At 37.0% G+C, this 17,618-nt stretch overlaps 1 long non-coding RNA gene across 1 annotated transcript; it reads left to right on the top strand.

Annotated features, from left to right (window-relative positions):
* Window positions 1-7,335: 7,335 nt before the first annotated feature.
* LOC138889074 (uncharacterized) lies at window positions 7,336-13,216 on the top strand. The gene is made up of 2 exons (XR_011406640.1): window positions 7,336-8,106; window positions 12,921-13,216. It is a non-coding gene; the product is annotated as an uncharacterized lncRNA (long non-coding RNA).
* The last annotated feature ends 4,402 nt before the right edge of the window (window positions 13,217-17,618 follow it).

Below are 17,618 nucleotides of genomic sequence, written 5' to 3'. Positions count from 1 at the left end.
AGTTTAATTACATCACTTCTCCCACAAAATTCACTATCCATAATCCTTAACCTCACAATAATATCAACTTAATTTAGGATAAACATCTTTAAACATTCGTAGCTTGCTTTAGGCGCGTTTAATAATAAATCATTGTGACTATGGGTACGGTTTTCATGGCATAGTCATGATACATTTAATCTCAAATTCGAGTGCACGCTTGCGTGACTTGACCCTACAACTTCAAACAACAATAAAAATAAATATGTTGTAAATAACGGGTACGTTTCACGTGGCGTGATTTGCAATATGTTCAAAACAACGAGTGCACGACATCGCGACTTGTTCAAATAATTTTCATAAATGGCTAAAAGATAAAAGCGTTATAAAAGCAACACGTCATAAAAGGTTTTAAACATGTAATAATTCAGATAATTAGGCCAATTATTAATAGTTGAGAGACCTTGCTAAAACCACGGAACTCGGGAGAGCCTCACACCTTCTCCTGGGTTAACAAAATTCTTTACCCGGTCTTCTATGTTTGCGGACCATAAATAGAGTTAATTTCTTCGATTTCGGATTTTAAAATAAACAGGTGACTTGAGACACCATAATAATTATTCCAAGTGGCGACTCTAGTTAAATAAGTAATTCCATTTTAAGTAATATCACTTTTATTGGAAAAACTCCCTATCTCTTAGAAAAAGGAGGTGTGATAGCTCTGGCGACTCTGCTGGGGATCGAACCCAGAATCTTTGGGTTAGTGTTCAGAATTCGAGCTTAAAATAACTGTTATACTTGCTTTCTTGTGATTATCTGATTTTACGTGTTTGATCCTAATGTTCTAATTGCCGCTCTTTATCGCTTTAATATTGCCGTGAACTGTATATAAACTGTTACGACACCCCTATTCTCTCCAAGTCTTTTAAATCTTCAAGGAAGCATGCGCTTCACGTGGCTTCTTTTCTGTTAGAGTCATACCCCTAATTTTAGAACGAGGATCAGACATGTTGCAAAGCCGATGATTCTTCTGTACTCCCGGTATGCTGCCCCTTCCCTCCCCCTAGCTCGAGTTATACGCTCAGGTAAGCCTGGTCTATAACTCCACACCTTAAGGTTTAAAATTAGAAGAACAAAGTCTCATGCCGGATCCCTAGTTGGTATGCTTATTTGCATCATGTGCATTTGACCTTTGCGTCTCAACACAGGGGTTGGATCCGTCTAGGACAGGTGTATCCCAAAATAACAAGAACAAAGCTCATGCCAGATTCCTAGTAGGTATGCTTGTTTGCATCACGTGCATTTGATTTTGGCGACTCAACAGAGGGGTTGGGTCCGTCTAGGACAGGTGTATCCCTAGTAATTATGTTTGTTTACATCACGTGTATTTGACTTTGGCGACTCAACACAGGGGTTGGGTCCGCCTAGGACAAATGTATCCCAAAATAAAAGATCATCTTGATGCATCTTACATGCTACTTTTGAATTTGTTTGATTTGGTTGACATGTTGAATGGCTTCTAAAATAGGGAAAGAAATCAAGAAAACCCAAGAAAAAAAAATTAAGAGTGAAATTCACCCGGTGCTCATAAAATCTTTATGTTCGAAATGTGTCAAAATTTTACTCAAAAGGTGTTGAAAAATAGACTGATATTTTAAATTATTCCCTTTTGAGCATGCATTATTTTCTTTAACCACCCTCTCTTGGAATCAAACTTAGAGTTAAAAGTCCAAAAAAATAGAAAAAATAAAAAGAAAAGTCCACACCCTAAGATTACAAACCCGGGCAACTCTTAAAAAGTTCAAGTGAAAAAAGAAGAAGTAAAGAATAGTCAAAGGCCCATGCCATAGAAAATAAAACTTGGGGCGATTTGTTTTGAAAACAAAAGAAAAAAAAGAAAGAAAAAAGAAAAAGAAAAAGAAAAAGAAGGAAAGACGAATTTTTTTAGTTAGGTTACATGTTTGAACTACGTTTGACCTGACTTCTTTAAAAATAGATATGTAGGCAGCCTTACACGGTTCGGTCCAACAAAAAAAAAACCAAAAAAATAATCCAGTATCTAAAACTGGGGCATGAGTTTGTTTTAATATTTCAAAGAGTCGATTCCAAGAGTTTATTTGAGTCTTTATGCCGTTTTTTCTTTCTAACCTTATCCAAAAGCCTTCCGAATAAAGACCTCCTGATTAGTTTTGAGAATGCCAAGGGAAATCTGCAATGAGTAATGGCTGCCATATGAGGGACATGATCATGGTTTCTCACTCAAGGAATCAAGAAAAAAAAGAAAAAAATAAGAGTCCTACTAGTAAAAACCCTCACGGGCACTGTAAGGCGATGACGAGTAGAGATAAATAAATGAGAGAGACTTGCTGGTGAAAATCCATGGAGGAACCACTAGTCGAAAGTGAGTCATGAAGCTGATGCAAAGAATTAACATAAACGAGCCCGGCTTCAAAGGTCATAAGAATGTTAAAGGAAAGATTGGATCATGAAGCTGACATGAGCATTTCTTGTTAAATATTGTTTCTTAGCATCACTATGTCCTTTTCTTTGAGTCATTCCTCATCAAAACAAGCAAGATATGATTTCAAAATATGCTACCAGCTTTTTAGTTGCACAAAGCAAATTCTGGCCAGAACATTAAACATAAAATTATTGGAGAAGTAACATGCACACTCAGTTGTTACATCCGACATGTCTTGATAATTTGTGCGGTACAAGGGTTCCCCTAAAAGATATTCCTGTCTGCCTACTTATCAAAAACAAGCAAAGAAAAGACAGCAAGATCGATTTCGGGTTCCCTGTAGTACTGAACAGAGACTGTGAAATATGAACATCATGCAAAAGGCGCGCATAGCTAGTTGCAATTCTCTCTAACAAAAAAATTTCTCAAAAAGCGAGAAACCATTCAAGATATTAAAAAAGGTCACCTAAGAAAAGATCTCCAGTTGGGATGATGCTGATTGAGCCGCAAATAAAAATGGTACTGGGTGTGAAACAATCAGGGTTGATACAAAGCAAAAGTCTCTTAAAAGTAACAATAAATTCTCCCAGTAGTGCAGCCAACTACCAATGCAGTCTGTTTTCTAAAGTTGAATGATCACAAAGCCAAGCCGCCAAAGATATCAAGGCCACAAATCGAATACCACTTTTGAAACTCACAAAAATTTTCTTTGTTTGAAATAATAACAAAGCAGTGCAAGGAAAGTGGTTAAAAAAAATGAAAAAAGGAAACAAAAAGAGATAAAAAGAGAAATATAAAAAAAGAGGATGAAAAAATGAAATAAAAAAAAGAAAGAAAAAGAAAAGAAAAAGAAAAAGAAAAGAAGAGAAGATCTGACAAAAGGGAAGTTTCTCAAATCTTTGCTTTTATTTGTCTTGCTAGTATACATAAAATTATGTCATTCCTCTTCGCATTTTCCTCCTAGGGCAATACTTCCTAGTCTGATAGATTCTCTGCCTCCCCAATAAAAATCATAGTTTGATGAATCTTTCTCCCAAGATAAGAAAATCTAGTCTGATGAATTTTTCTCTTAGGATAAACGTCTTAGTCTGATGATCTTTTTCCTAAAATATGAAATTCTAGTCTAATGAATTTTTATCCAAGGATAAAAGTCTTAGCCTTATGATTCTTTCTCCTAAAATATGTTTAATGAATTTTCTCCTAAGATAAGAAAACCTAGTCTGACGAATTTTCTCATAGAATAGAAGTCTTAGTCTGATGAATTTTCTCCTAAGATATAGATGTCTTAGTCAGATGAATCTTTCTCCTAAGATAAGAAACCCTAGTGTGATGAATCTTTCTTCTAGGATAAAAAATCTTAGTCTGATGAATCTTTCTCCTAAGATAAAAAAGGATAAAAATCCTAGTCCGATGAACTTTCTCCTAGGATAAAAAGTCTTAGTCTGACGAATTTTCTCCTAAGATAAAACAAGCTAGTCTGATGAATCTTTCTCCTAAGATAAAAACCTAGTCTGATTAGTTTTCTCTTAGGATAACACTCTTAGTCTGATGAAACTGTCACGACCCAAACCTGGGCCGCGATAGGTGCCTGAGTCCTACATGTCGAACATCCTTAAGCATGCGTCTAAGATATAAACATGAATAACATACGTGAGGGAAACCTGTCCAAAAGACATATATATATATTTACATGCGGAATATAGTGGGGCGAGCCAGCAAGGCTCCTATAGACAACTGTATACCCAAAACTGGAAGCCAACAAGGCCACATACTATCTAACTATACATAACTGTCTACAGACCTCTATTAGAATATACAAGTGTATAAGAACGCAATTGGGCCCCGTCATACCCATATATGCAAACATATCTTACCGAGGTCAAAAGAAGCTCTGGATCAAGTGGAGCACATCAACTTTTGCTGATCAAGGATCCTAAGGAGGAGGACCGTCAGCTTGTCTACCTGCATCTGTGGGCATAAAACGCAAGCCTCGGGAAATAGGGCGTCAGTACGAATAATGTACTGAGTATGTGAGGCATAAAAAAATTAGTACATAACAAACATAGATGAAACATGGAATAAGGAATTCCATCTGTAAGTCTAAATCACCTTGTAAATCCTGAAACATTTATAATGTCATACATGTGCGTATAAATGTCGTGTCACGCATGGGTATAGGTGTATATAATATCATCAAGCCTCTGAGGGCATCCCATCATATCATCTCAGCCAGTATGGGAAAAATCATCAACATATACCAGCTGATCAGGTGGTGGTGCGTATATAACACCGTAACATTTTTACATATATATAATACCATCTGATCATGGGTCAATGTAAATAAATGCAATGCATGAGAAGCACGTCAATAAAATCTTCCGAAGTGTCATAAGACCATTATGTCTTTGATTAATACCATGAAATATACTTTATCAACTTACGTATTTTCTGAGACCCATGAACAGACGATAGAATAATAAGATTTATGGGAAAACAAGAATCTACGCATCTCTAGCATTTCTATGAATAAAGTCATTTTTGGAAGTTGTGCATTGTTCGTTTCATTTGTGTCGTATAAATCATGCCAAAAGAAAGAAGGGATAACCTTATCATGCCTGAGCCGGTTCTCCGAACAATCCTTCTACCACACGACAATTGCGACAAAACGCGTGATGGAAAGACCGGAGTAGGGAAAAACCCGTATGATATTCTTGATAAAGATTGCACCGTACTCCCTTATAATTGCATGATCTCACGTTGCTTTGAATTGTTGAAGTCTTATCTTGCTTATGTGACTTACGTTTGTGACTTATGTTTGTAACATACAAACATTTAAGTTTGAATGCATATAAGAATGGATTTGTAACTTATGTTTCTTAAGAATGGATACGATTCACGTTATGTGTGTCTTTCCTTTATTAAAATGGAAATGACTCACATTCTTAAGACATAGCCACATAATATAGTGACTTATGAGTCACAATTCTTGGATTGGTTTGCTGCCGCGCGGGGATGTTTTTTCTCAACCATATTCTTTAATTAATCACCCACAATTTCTTAATTAACTAGGTAATGTTCCATTACCCAATAATTAATCAATTACCCACATAATTAAGAATTATCTCCACTTACTTAAAATACTATTCACTTTTAACATACCTTATACACCTTACTATTATGATCATGTAGTACCTTGTATGGCACTAGTTCATAAATATCAGGTATTATAGCTTGGATCGTATTTTATCCCAAATCGACAACCTTCAACGAAACTCATTTTTTTGATTCGTTTACCCTTTATACTTCACGACACTTATTGATCGCTTGTTATAAATAGCATAAATACGTATAACCTCAAGATAATCTCATCCCTGAGTCTACGTCGATTAACTGAAGACGAAACTTTAATATACAAAAATGCAAGATGTAACATCCTTCCCCTATAGAAACATTCGTCCACGAATGTTTAACTCCCTGTGATCTATATAAACTTTGGCAGAGTCGCCTTTGTAGCAATACTACTACTAACTCTTTCTGTAGAAACTAAATAATTCAATGCCACATAGAACCACAATCATCAATAACGACAATGGCCTCACACGACCAATGACAATAACTAACACAAAAATCCATGCAAGTATCTTAAGGTTGTCATATCTTGGTCGTACCCTTCTCTGGAAGAGGAAATAAGTGAGGATAACATCCTGTATGTCCTCTAGCCTCTTATCTATATGTGTGGTCCACAACACACCCATAAACAAGACTCTACTAGACATGGTCTGTAGACAACCCTAGGACAGAACTGCTCTGATAGTACTTTTGTCAAGCCCCAAACCGATGGGGCGCAACGAGTGCCCGTGTCCTACATGTCGAACATCCTTAAGCATGCGTCTAAGATATAAACATGAATAACATACGTGAGGGAAATCTGTCCAAACGACATATATACATATACATCCGGAATATAGTGGGGCGGCTGGCAAGGCTGCTATAGACAACTATATACCCAAAATTGGAAGAGGACAAGGCCACATACTATCCAACTATACAAAACTGCCTACAGACCTCCATTAGAATATACAACTGTACAAGGATGGGACTGGACCCCGTCATACCCATGTTTGTATGCAAACATATCGTACCAAGGTCAAAAGCAGCTCCGGATCAAGTAGAGCACACCAACTTTCGCTGATCAAGGATCCTAAGGAGGGGGACCGTCAGCTTGTCTACCTGCACTTGCGGGCATGAAACGCAAGCCCCGGAAAATAGGGCGTCAATACGAATAATGTACTTGTAGACATGTGATTTTTGATCCTCCCCAAGATTTTACATATTTTAGCTTGTAAATATTTAGTGTTAGCCTAATATAGTTATTTCAACTAATTTTGACTCTTTTTGCTTTATTTTATCACAAAAAATGAAAAACAAACTACAAAAAATATTTTTCCTTATCCTAGCTGGTTGATATTTTTAAAAAAAATATACAAAAATAGTTTTTGCATTTTATTTTCCAAAAAAAAAACGATAAGAAAAAAAAGTTCAAAAAATATTTTACATTTAGTATATATTGAGTAGTATTTAAATTTCATTAATATAGTAGTTATATGTCTTCTTTAAATATTTTTATTATCTTAAATGTACTAGTATCTTTATAAAGCTATTTTTAAAAGAAAATCTGAAAAAAAAATTAAAAGAACACGAGCTAATAAATTGTGCAACTTTCCAAAAGATGCTTTCTTATCCACTTCCCATAACTAACTCACATGCACATTTTATCCTAAAATAACAGAAATTTCACATGCACTCACGTTCTGAGGAGGGGAAAAGGGCTGGTGAATTTTCCTTTCACGCTATTTTCTCTTTCTATAAAACACATGCACACACAGAAGAAATAGGGGGAGGAAACCATAGAACAAAATAGAAGGCTCAGATCTAGGAACAAAAAATAAAGGGGAAAAAGGCTCAAAAGCTAGAGAAAGGAGAAAAGAAAAAAGCCTAGAACGTTAGGCATCAGAAAAAGCTGAATCACCATATTTCTCTATTCTTCCTTACTTCCTCATCATCAATCACTAATCTTTCTTCCATTTAAACCATGTAAAAAAGCTCCTTGAATCTCCATGAAAAATCATAGAAAAGTTGCTCAAAAGCTCCAAAATGGGAGCTGAAAATATGCCCAAAATGCAATCATGGACCTCTGTTTTCACCACCAAATCAGCAGCCTCAACACCATCCAAACACCTCTGTTTTCCTCCTCTCAAAACAGCCATGAAGGCTGGCCATTTTAGCAGCCTTTAACTACCAAAACGTCACCCTGTTTCAACTTGAAATTAGCTCCAAAATAGTCCCAAAAGTGCAACGAAACACTGCCAAAATTGCTGCCCTCAACCACCTCAAGCCAGCCCTCTTCTCCATCCCAAAAATGACTCCAAAACACCTCTGAAATCAGCCACGAGAATCAACCAAAAACAGCGACAACCTGAACCACAAACGGGCACAATCCATTTCTCTGTTTTTCGCTAGCTAGATTGTTCGTGTTTCTTTTTTTGGGTTTAATGTGTTCGTTAGCTACGTTTGATGTCGTCGTCATTGGTTGCGGTCATAGTCCTTGTCCTCGGCTAGATTATTGAGTCACATAAGTTTAAAGTTTGGATTCGGCGAATGTGAAGGTTCATTTTCTAATCCTAGCATTTGAATCTTATTTTGTGCTTTGCACAAGTGAATTCGTGTTATTTTTCATGAGATGATTTTGTTAAATATAGATTTGGATGTTCCTTATTTTATTTAGTACATGTTAACAAATTGGTGCTTTGTCGTAAAAATCTAAATCTTTCTCTTTTCTTTGAAGAAGTTTTATTTGATGAGAATTGCCCTTTTGATCATTGTTTGAATATTGTTTGGTTGAAATCATGTTGCAATAAGTTTACTCATTAGAGTAGTTCTTTCATATTCTGCAGTGGGAGTCATTAGAATTGATTTCTTAGGATTTAAGAATAGCAAGTGATGTTGGGCCTAAGTTAGTTTAGTAATGGGGCCTGCAGGAAATAATTTCAAACGAGAAGTTAAAGAAATTTGGCCCAATAGAATCATGCCTGACCCAATTCCTTAAACAAAATAAGCACAAGCTGGTTCATCTCTTTCGTATTGGATAATGTCAATCACATTCATATCTTGGCCTGTTAGCTTAATAATAAGTGCACATCTCTCCGAACAATGATTTCCACAAACTCTTGGTTTCACAATAATCTCAAAGTAGGAAAATAATTCAAATGCGCTAGTTGCTTTAGGCGCGCTATTTAAATTAATTTCCTTTATTTATTAAATTCGGGTGTGCATTTCATGTGACCCAATTTTAACAACGTTAAGTAAAATGTGTCGTGGACTGCGGGTGCATTTCATGTGGCGTGGTTCAAGGCATGTTTTAAATAACGTTGAATCTTTCTAAAATAATTAAAAGCGATTAATAAGCTAAAAATGCACCATAGGCTAAAACATATATTAAAATCAGATAATAGGCCAATTATAATAGTTTAAGCGACCGTGCTAGAACCACGGAACCCGGGAATGCCTAACACCTTCTCCCGGGTTAACAGAGTTCCTTACTTGGATTTTTGTATTCGCGGACTGTAAAACAGAGTCAAACTTCCTCGATTCAGGATTTAAACCGGTGACGTGGGACACCATAAATTATCCCAAGTGGCAACTCTGAATTTTAAATAAATAATACCGTTTCGATTGTCACTTAAATTTGAAAAACTCCCTTATATGCCCCCTCGGGTGGTTAAAAGGAGGTGTGATAGCTCTGGCGACTCTGCTGGAGACAAGAACTCAGAATCTCTGGTTCAGGGTTCAAGAATTCGAGCTTAGAATAACTGTTATAGTTGGCTTTATTTATTATCTGATTTTTACATGTTTGAGCCTAATGTGCTAAATGCCGCTTTTTACTGCTTTGATATTGTTTGGACTGTATATAAATTATTACGAAACCCTCTTCTCTCCGAGTCTTCTAAATCATCTGGGAAGTGTGCACTTCGAGTGACTTTTTTTTTGTTAGAGTCATATCCCAATTTTAGAACGAGGTTCAGACAAGTTGCAAAGTCGGTGAAGCTTTTGTATTCCCGGTATGCTTCCCCCCCTCGGCTCGAGCTGTCCACTTGGGTAAGCCAGGTCTAGAACAATACACCCAGGTTTTAAACCTAGAATAACATAGCCTCATGCCGAATCCCTAGTAGGAACGTTAGTTTGCATCATGTGCATTTGACTTTGGGGACTCAACACAGGGGTTGGGTCCGTCTAAGATAGGTGTACCCAAATTAAAAGACCATCCTGATGCATCTTACGTGCTACTTGCGTATCTGTTTGTTTTGGCTTGCATGTTGACTGGCTTCTAGAATAGGGAAAGAAAAAAAACCAAGAGTGAGAAGTAGATATTTGAATTCTGAAACTCTGTCGAAATTTTGAAAAAAAGAGAAAAGAAATAAGGCAATGTTTTCAAAAAGTCATATTTCCCTGTTCCGACAAAACTGGCGAACTACGCGGGTCTGATTCTCACCGGATGTGAGATACATAGGCAAACCTCATCGGTTCCGGCCCATAATTTTCAAAAAATCCAAAAAATATTTTCCATTACTTGCTTCTTTAGAAAGCCTTTCTTTTAGACCCTAATCGTTTTTAAAAAAAAACATATACAAAATATTTTCTTTAAATTTCTTCCAAAATTCAAAAATATTTTCATTCTCCTTTCAAAATTGAAAAGAAAATTCAAAATCCAAAATTTTTTTCTTTCTTCTTTAGAAGTTTCTCTTTCGAAATTTCCAGAAAAAAAAAGAAGAAAAAGAAGTTAAAATTCAAGAAAATATTTTTTTTCCTCTTCTTTAGACGTCTTACTTTTCAAAAAAATTCTTAAAAACAAAACAAATCGAAATCCAAAAAATATTTTCTTTCTTCTTTGTAAGTATTTCTTTCGAAAAAAAACAAATTTCAAAATCCAAAAAGAGTTAGTATATTTACTTTGTTTCTAATCTTCCCGAACTATGTAAGATCTGATTCATGTTCCCACATGATATGTAGGCAACCCACATCAAGTTCGATCGAATGATTTAAAAAAAGAGGAAAATGAAAAAGAGAAAAAAAAAAAGAAAAACCAAAAAAAGAGAGAGGAAAGAAACAAGAAAAAAAAAGGAAAAAAAAGAAAGAGTGTTTATTATAACATGGTTGTTGTTTTGAAATAAAAGCTAGTCAAAGGTGGTCGGTTTTTTGGTTTGCAATGGCGAGTCGCAAGTGTGAGCACGTGATTTTTGCCCTAAATATGATTATTCCCAAAATCCCAAACAAAATAATTTTTTCTTTATTTTTTACAATTTTTGTGCATTTTTGTGTCATTTTCTGATAATTGTTGCATTCTATTTGCGCATGTTAATTCTTATAAAATACAAAAATATGTATTTTTGCATTTAGGTTTTAGTTTTAGGTTTTTAGTATCAATTAAGGTTTAATTTGTTTAGAACAAAACATGAAAATCACAAAATTAGTGCATTTTTGCATTTTAATGATTTTTATTGGAAATTTGTCATGAAATAGTTTTTAAACAATTTTAGGAATTAATTAGTCTTTGTTTTGAAACAATCAGGATTTCATGTTAGTTTTACATCTTTATAAAAATTAGAAAAATTTTAAAATGAGAAAAAGAAAATAAAAAAGAAAATAAGAGTAGAAAAATTGGTCTTAATAAAAGACCCAAATTTGGGCCAAATCAGTAGAAATTCTCAGGCCCAAACACGTTTATATCTATGCCAACCAGTCCAGCCCAAATCCCCCAACCCGGTCCGGTCCCTAATAAGTCCAAACGACATCATTTCCCCAGCCTTCAATCACGACCGTTGGATCTCATCAATCCAACGGTCCGGATCTAACTAGGATGTTTGTATATAATTGTCCGAAAACCCCCCTACCCCATTTGCATCGTCTCCCTCACCCTCACAAACCCTAATCCACGCCGCCCCCAAATCCCTCGCCGGCGGTGAACGTCAACTACACCAACGGTCACCCAATTAACACCATCAACTCCCCTCTTCTACCTCTTTCCAGTCCTGTATTTGTTTTTGCTCAAATCCGGCCAGAACTCGTCGAATATTGATTTGAAGTTCTCCGGTCAGATCGCAGGTTTATCCAAACCAGCCCAAAATCACACCACACAATCCCCGGACTTCCCTCAACCCAAATCCATGATTATTTTCCTTCAAATCTCTGTGAAGCGGCTCGAATTTCAGATCTAAGAATTTCTGGCCAAAACCCTAAACCAAAATCTTTACGATTTCGAACCGTAATATCCTTAACCATGTGTTCTCTTGTAAGAACACATGGTTAGGGATGTTGCGTGTCAAAAATTGGAAAGGATTCGGACGTCAGTGACTGGCCGGAGTTTCTCGTGCTTCAGTGAGTTTTCCTGTTTCTTTTTACTTGCATGGTTGATGTTTTAGTTACAGTCTTGATTTCATTAAGTGTTCTGTTAATTTTACGATTTGTTTTTGTGTATTAGTATAGTTCTGTCAATTTTTGTTAGTTCTGAGTTTGATATTTGAATGGTCGATTGGGAGCTTATTGGTTAAGAATTAGTTTAATTTCATTTAATGGTGATCAGTAGGTTAAGCTTTGCTTTGATCGATCCTGGTTTCTGGTTTTTCCTAGTTTGTTTGAGTTGGTGTGATTGAACAATTGGGATTGGGTAGTTTGATTAGTTAATTTTTGAGTTCTAATTAATCAGTCTTAGTTAGTTTTGGATTACTTTAGGGGATTGGTTATAGCTGTTGAGAATGAGGGTAGAATCAGTAACTTTGAGAAGCCTTCAGGGGCAGTTTGGGCATGGAAAAGGGTAATTCTGATAGGAATAGTAATTTCAAAGTAATGAAAGGGCAGTATAGGTATTGCATGGGTAGAGGAATACCCTAGGGCCTTTTAGAATAGGATTTCAGTGCACATTTCAGCACAATAAGGGTGCTTACTTGAGTAACAAGTTAGAAACAAGAGGACTAAACTGAAAATAGGGGAGGGACTAAAAAGAAAACCCAAAATCTGATTAACCATTTTGGGGTTCATCTATAAAAGGGCATAAAGTTCCTTGAGGAGAGGAGAATTTTTCAGCCTAAAAATTCCACTAAACATATTCTGCAGTCTCCAGATCTGAAGTTCCATTAGTTGAGTCACAACACTTTTCCTGATTTAATTTCGAGTGGTTTTGAAAATCAAACAAATAAAACTGGGAATCATTTATCTAGGATTTTAAATGGTTGGTATGTTTGAATGTGTTTTGGGTTGATTCATTGAGTTTGCCCTGCATTTCAACTCATTTATGCTAAATTGATTGAATCTGGGTGGGCTGAAATGCTCCTTCACTGACTGTGACTGGGTTATTACCTTAGTTTCTGAGCTGCTGAACTGTTACTGCTGCTAATCTCCTCTTCTCTATTTACATTCCAATTTCCAGGTACATTTTCAAAATCCCCTTGATGTAATCGCAATTTGGGATGAAATGCAATCACTTTGGTCAATCTGTGTTCGTTGGATGCATATAGCTGTAATCAGTTGATTGATAAATGACTATATGTATTTGATTCGTTGGGATTGAGTTTTATTAATTCAGACCATGTCTAAACTGTTCAGATTGTGCATTCCATGTTTATGTAATTGTAGCTTTCAGTCTTTCTTAAGCTCCACAGTCTGCTGAAGTTAAATTTGCAAAGTTATAATTGATTTTGAGTTCAATACACGTGATTGCTTTCAATTTTGGTTTTAATCTGAATTGTATATTCAATAGCTTCGTACTGAGCCATGTTTCTTTTTTCATTTGGGCCTGGCGTATTAATAGGTAGCCCAGATCTGTTTTGGTTAGGTGATAAATTGAATTGGGGCCTAGGTGCATTAAAAACTTAAGCAATTAGTTAAATCAAAAGGTGCCCCAAGGGCTCGATCCCTGGGCTGTACAAATGCCTGTCATTGAGTTAAAATTTTGGCCTGCGTTAGGCCCAATGCTTGGAGCTATAGGAGTCTGCGCCCACAGCATGTGCAATTACATGATTTGGGCCTTATGGGCTCAAGACCCATTTTCTCTGCATTCTTTCCTGGATATTCAAATTCGGATTTGACAAAGTGTTGGCCTTAATCAATTAGGATCTTTAGAGACAAATTAAGTAGATAACAACAGAATTATTTCACTGTTTAGGTTTGGAAAGGTTGTTTAGTAAATTCCACCACCTTCCCCCCAAATAACAATACGTTAGAATCCTTAGGCACGATTTAATTGAAACACTTTTCTTAAATTCGGGTGTGCATTGATGCGGCCCAAATCTAAATCTCGATGAAATCGAAATGTGTTGACAATCACGGGCGCATTGATTGCGACGAGGTTCAAAACGCGTTTTCACAACATCATAATTCTTAAAAAATGAATGATGATAGAAAAGAGGTTCACAAGTTGGGACGAGCCTCATCGAACGAAAATAAATAAATGTGGGGCCCTCAAATAAATAGTTGTTAAAACCGATTGGAACTTGGTAGAGCCGTTTAACGAACTTCACGGCCTTCCCCAAAATAATATTACGTTAGAACCTTTAGGCGCGATTTAATTAAATTACTTCTTTAAACTCGGGTGCGCATTGATGCGACCCAAATCCAAATCTCGGCGAAGTCGAAATGTGTTGACGACCATGGGTGCATTGATGGCAATGTGGTTTGAAACGTATTTTCACGACGTTGCAATTCTTTTAAAATAAATAATGATAAAAAGTGGTTTACGAATAAAAGCACATAGTCTAGCATATATCAAAATCAGATAAAATTAATTACAACAGTTAAGCGACCGTGCTAGAACCACAGAGCCCGGGAATGCCTAACACCTTCTCCCGGGTTAACAGAATTCCTTACTCGAATTTCTGGTTCGCAGACTGTAACAGAGTCATATTTTTCCTCGGTTCGGAATTCAACCGGTGACTTAGGACACCATTAATATCCCAAGTGGCGACTCTGAATAATTAATAATTAAATCCCGTTCCGATTGTCCTTTAAATGGAAAAACTCCTTTACGCCCTTTGCGGGGTGTAGGTAGAAAAAGGAGGTGTGACAGCTCTGGCGACTCTGCTGATGACTCGAACCCAGAATCTATGGTTCAGGGTTCAGAATTCGAGCTTAGATAAATTGTTGTATTTAATTGTATCTGATTTTCCTACATGATTTATGCTAAATGTGCTGAATGTTACCGCTTTGATATTATCTGAACTGTATATAAACTATGTCGACACCCTTATCTCTTCACCTTCGGGGATATGCTTACTGGTTGTGACTCCCTATTCTGTTAGTGTCATACCTTGAAATAAGAAAGAGGCCGGACAAGTTACGAAGCCGGATGGCCTTTTGGTTCCCGGTAAGTTGCCCCCTCCTCGACTCGAGTTGTCTGCTCGGGTACATAGTCTAGAACACCGACCCAGGTTTTGAACATAGAATAACGTGACTTCATGCCGGATCCCTAGTAGGAATGCTTATTTGTATCACGTTGCATTTGACTTAGGGGACTCAACACAGGGGTTGGGTCCGTCTAGGACTAGCAACCTGAAATGAAAAGACCATCCTGATGCATCCTACTTGCTCTGTACATATATTTATTTCGAACTTGCATGTTGACCGGTTTCTGAATCTCGGTAATGTTGGAAAATTAAAAAAAAAAGAAGAGAAAAGAGGAAAAAAAGAGAAGAAGAAGAAAATATCAGTTAGGGAGTTAATTGATTATTTTAGAAATAAAAAATCAATGACCAATTACTGGCGAAACTTTGCCGAAATTTTGAGAAAATGAAAAAAAAAGGAAAATGTTTATAGAAAAAGAGTCTTTGTTTTAGTTTGAAAAACATAAGTTATTTCATTATTTTGTCGAAAAGGAAAGAAAAGAGTCTGTTATTTTTAGCTTGGAAAATAGGTTGTGTTATTTGTTGAAAAGGAAAAGAAAAAGAGTCTTGTTTCTAAAATAGTTTTTATTCGCTTATGCTAAAAATAAAAATGGAAAAGAGTCATGTTTTAAAATAGTTCGGTTAATTTGCCCGAACTACGCAGGGTTTGATTCTCATAGGGCGTGAGATACGTAGGCAACCCTCATCGGGTCCAACCTCCCCTTTGCAAAAATAACCAGAAAATATCAAAATTTTAATTTTGTCATAAATAAACCAGGTGATGCCGTTTTTGTCAAAAATAGCCAAATGTTCCCAAACGGAACGCCGGAAGGCTGACCTGGCATAGATAGCCACCTTTGGTCATGTGTTTTTCGACCCTCATAGCCTTAAGTTTTCGTCCTCGAGGCATTGAAAGGCCGTGTTGCAATACTGGGTATTTTTTTTATCTTAAAAAAAAAAGAGAAGTAAGAATTGTGAATAAGCTAAGTAGAGCCGTCTTGTCATAAATAGCCTTACAATCTTTGTTCCCAAAGTGCTGAAAGGCCATGTTTGAGAGTCAAGTTCTTCGCTTGAAAATATATAGGTAATTTTGAGTCGAAAATATAGATAGTTTTTTTTGAGTCGAATAAAAGTTTTCTTTTTTGCTTAAACGCTTTAATAAATGTGCAGGATGAGCACGATGATAAATGAGCCCTTTTCAATAATGACCAAAATCCCTTTTGAGCTGCAATTATGGTGGAATGATTTAGGCAAAGAGGGGCAAGACGAAGTGAAAAAATATTTGAAAGACCTTCCGGATTTATTAAACATTCAGCCTCGGGGGGATATCATCAGGGCATTGGTCGCCTATTGGGATTCGGCACATAATGTATTTCATTTCTCAGACTTTGAGCTCACCCCAACATTGGAAGAAATAGCGTGGTATATCGGAAGTGATCAAGCTCCATTGAGGTTCAAATACTTGATTGCTCCTAAGGCCATTACCATACACCGGTTCTTGGATTCCTTGAAAATACCCCGAACAATTCATCATCCAGATTTCGCAAAGGGTTTCTGCAGTTTTCGCTTCATATATGATAGATATGGCCACGTGGGTGGGTTCAATAATCCAAACTTTAAGCTATGCAGTAGAAGTAACCGACAAAAATGGGAGGGACACAGACGGGTGGCATTTATGATAGCTTTTTTGGGCCTCATAATATTCCCAAGGAAAGATGGTAATATTGATTTGAAAGTAGCGGGGGTCTTCAGTACCTTGCAAACCATGGGGAAAAGCACGTTAACACCTATGATCGTGGCTGACATCTTCCGGGCTCTCACTGCGTGCAAAGCTGGGGGCAAAATTTTTTGAGGGATGTAACTTATTGTTACAAATGTGGATGACTGAGCATTTGTGCCCTCACTCTCAGCTATTGAGTTATGGTTCGGTTGAGAAAACTTGTATAGGAGAATTTTACACAAGGGGCTAGTTTACCTGAAGGAGTCACGACCTGGACATCATTATTTCGGAGGCTCAATGCCAGCCAGATACAATGGGTGTTTGGATGGTTTCCTGTCGAAGAAGTCATATATATGCCAGCAGCCCGGCCGCATTTTTTGCTGATGGGACTCAAAAACATCTAGCCCTATGCACCATATCGGGTTCTGAGACAACTCGGGAGGTGTCAAGTAGTACCGAGAGATGAAGATCTGAGTACCCAAGTGGTCGAAATTAGTCCTGACGGTCGGTTCCCCGAGGAAGAGGTTCGCCAAATCTGGAGTGAGTGTCAACATTTGATGGCAAACACTTGTGTGTCTGATAGGGTTAAAGGGGAAGTTGCCCCAGTGTATCATGATTGGTTCAGAGGTGACGTGGCATGTGGGAGACCGGCTAAAAGACCTCATCTCGAAGATTTCGCCAAGTCATCCCAAGAGCAGTGGGATTGGTTAGCAAAGGAAGAAGGCTATCGAGTTGAGATTGGTAGACTAAAACATCAAGTTGAGAGTCTGAAATTCGAGAATAGTGTACAGGTTGCCGCAGATCAAGGTGAAAAGAATAGACTGGCTCGAGAAAATGAAGCACTTAGGGCCCAAATCCGGCAATTGAAGATAACCGTCGATAAGCAACCGAGGAGACGATCCGATGAGCAATTGATAAAAAGATTGGAAAACGAAGTCAGGGAATGACGGGATGAATTAGAAAAATCTGAGAATGTCATGGCAGAACTTAAAGCACAGTGGGCTACAAGAACAGAGGAGCGTCGCCAGTA

The sequence above is a fragment of the Nicotiana sylvestris genome, chromosome 4, assembly GCF_000393655.2.
Source record: "Nicotiana sylvestris chromosome 4, ASM39365v2, whole genome shotgun sequence".
Classification (NCBI taxonomy): Eukaryota; Viridiplantae; Streptophyta; class Magnoliopsida; order Solanales; family Solanaceae; genus Nicotiana; species Nicotiana sylvestris.
Note: the sequence above shows the minus strand (reverse complement) of the source record. Positions and strands in the feature narration are given on the sequence as shown.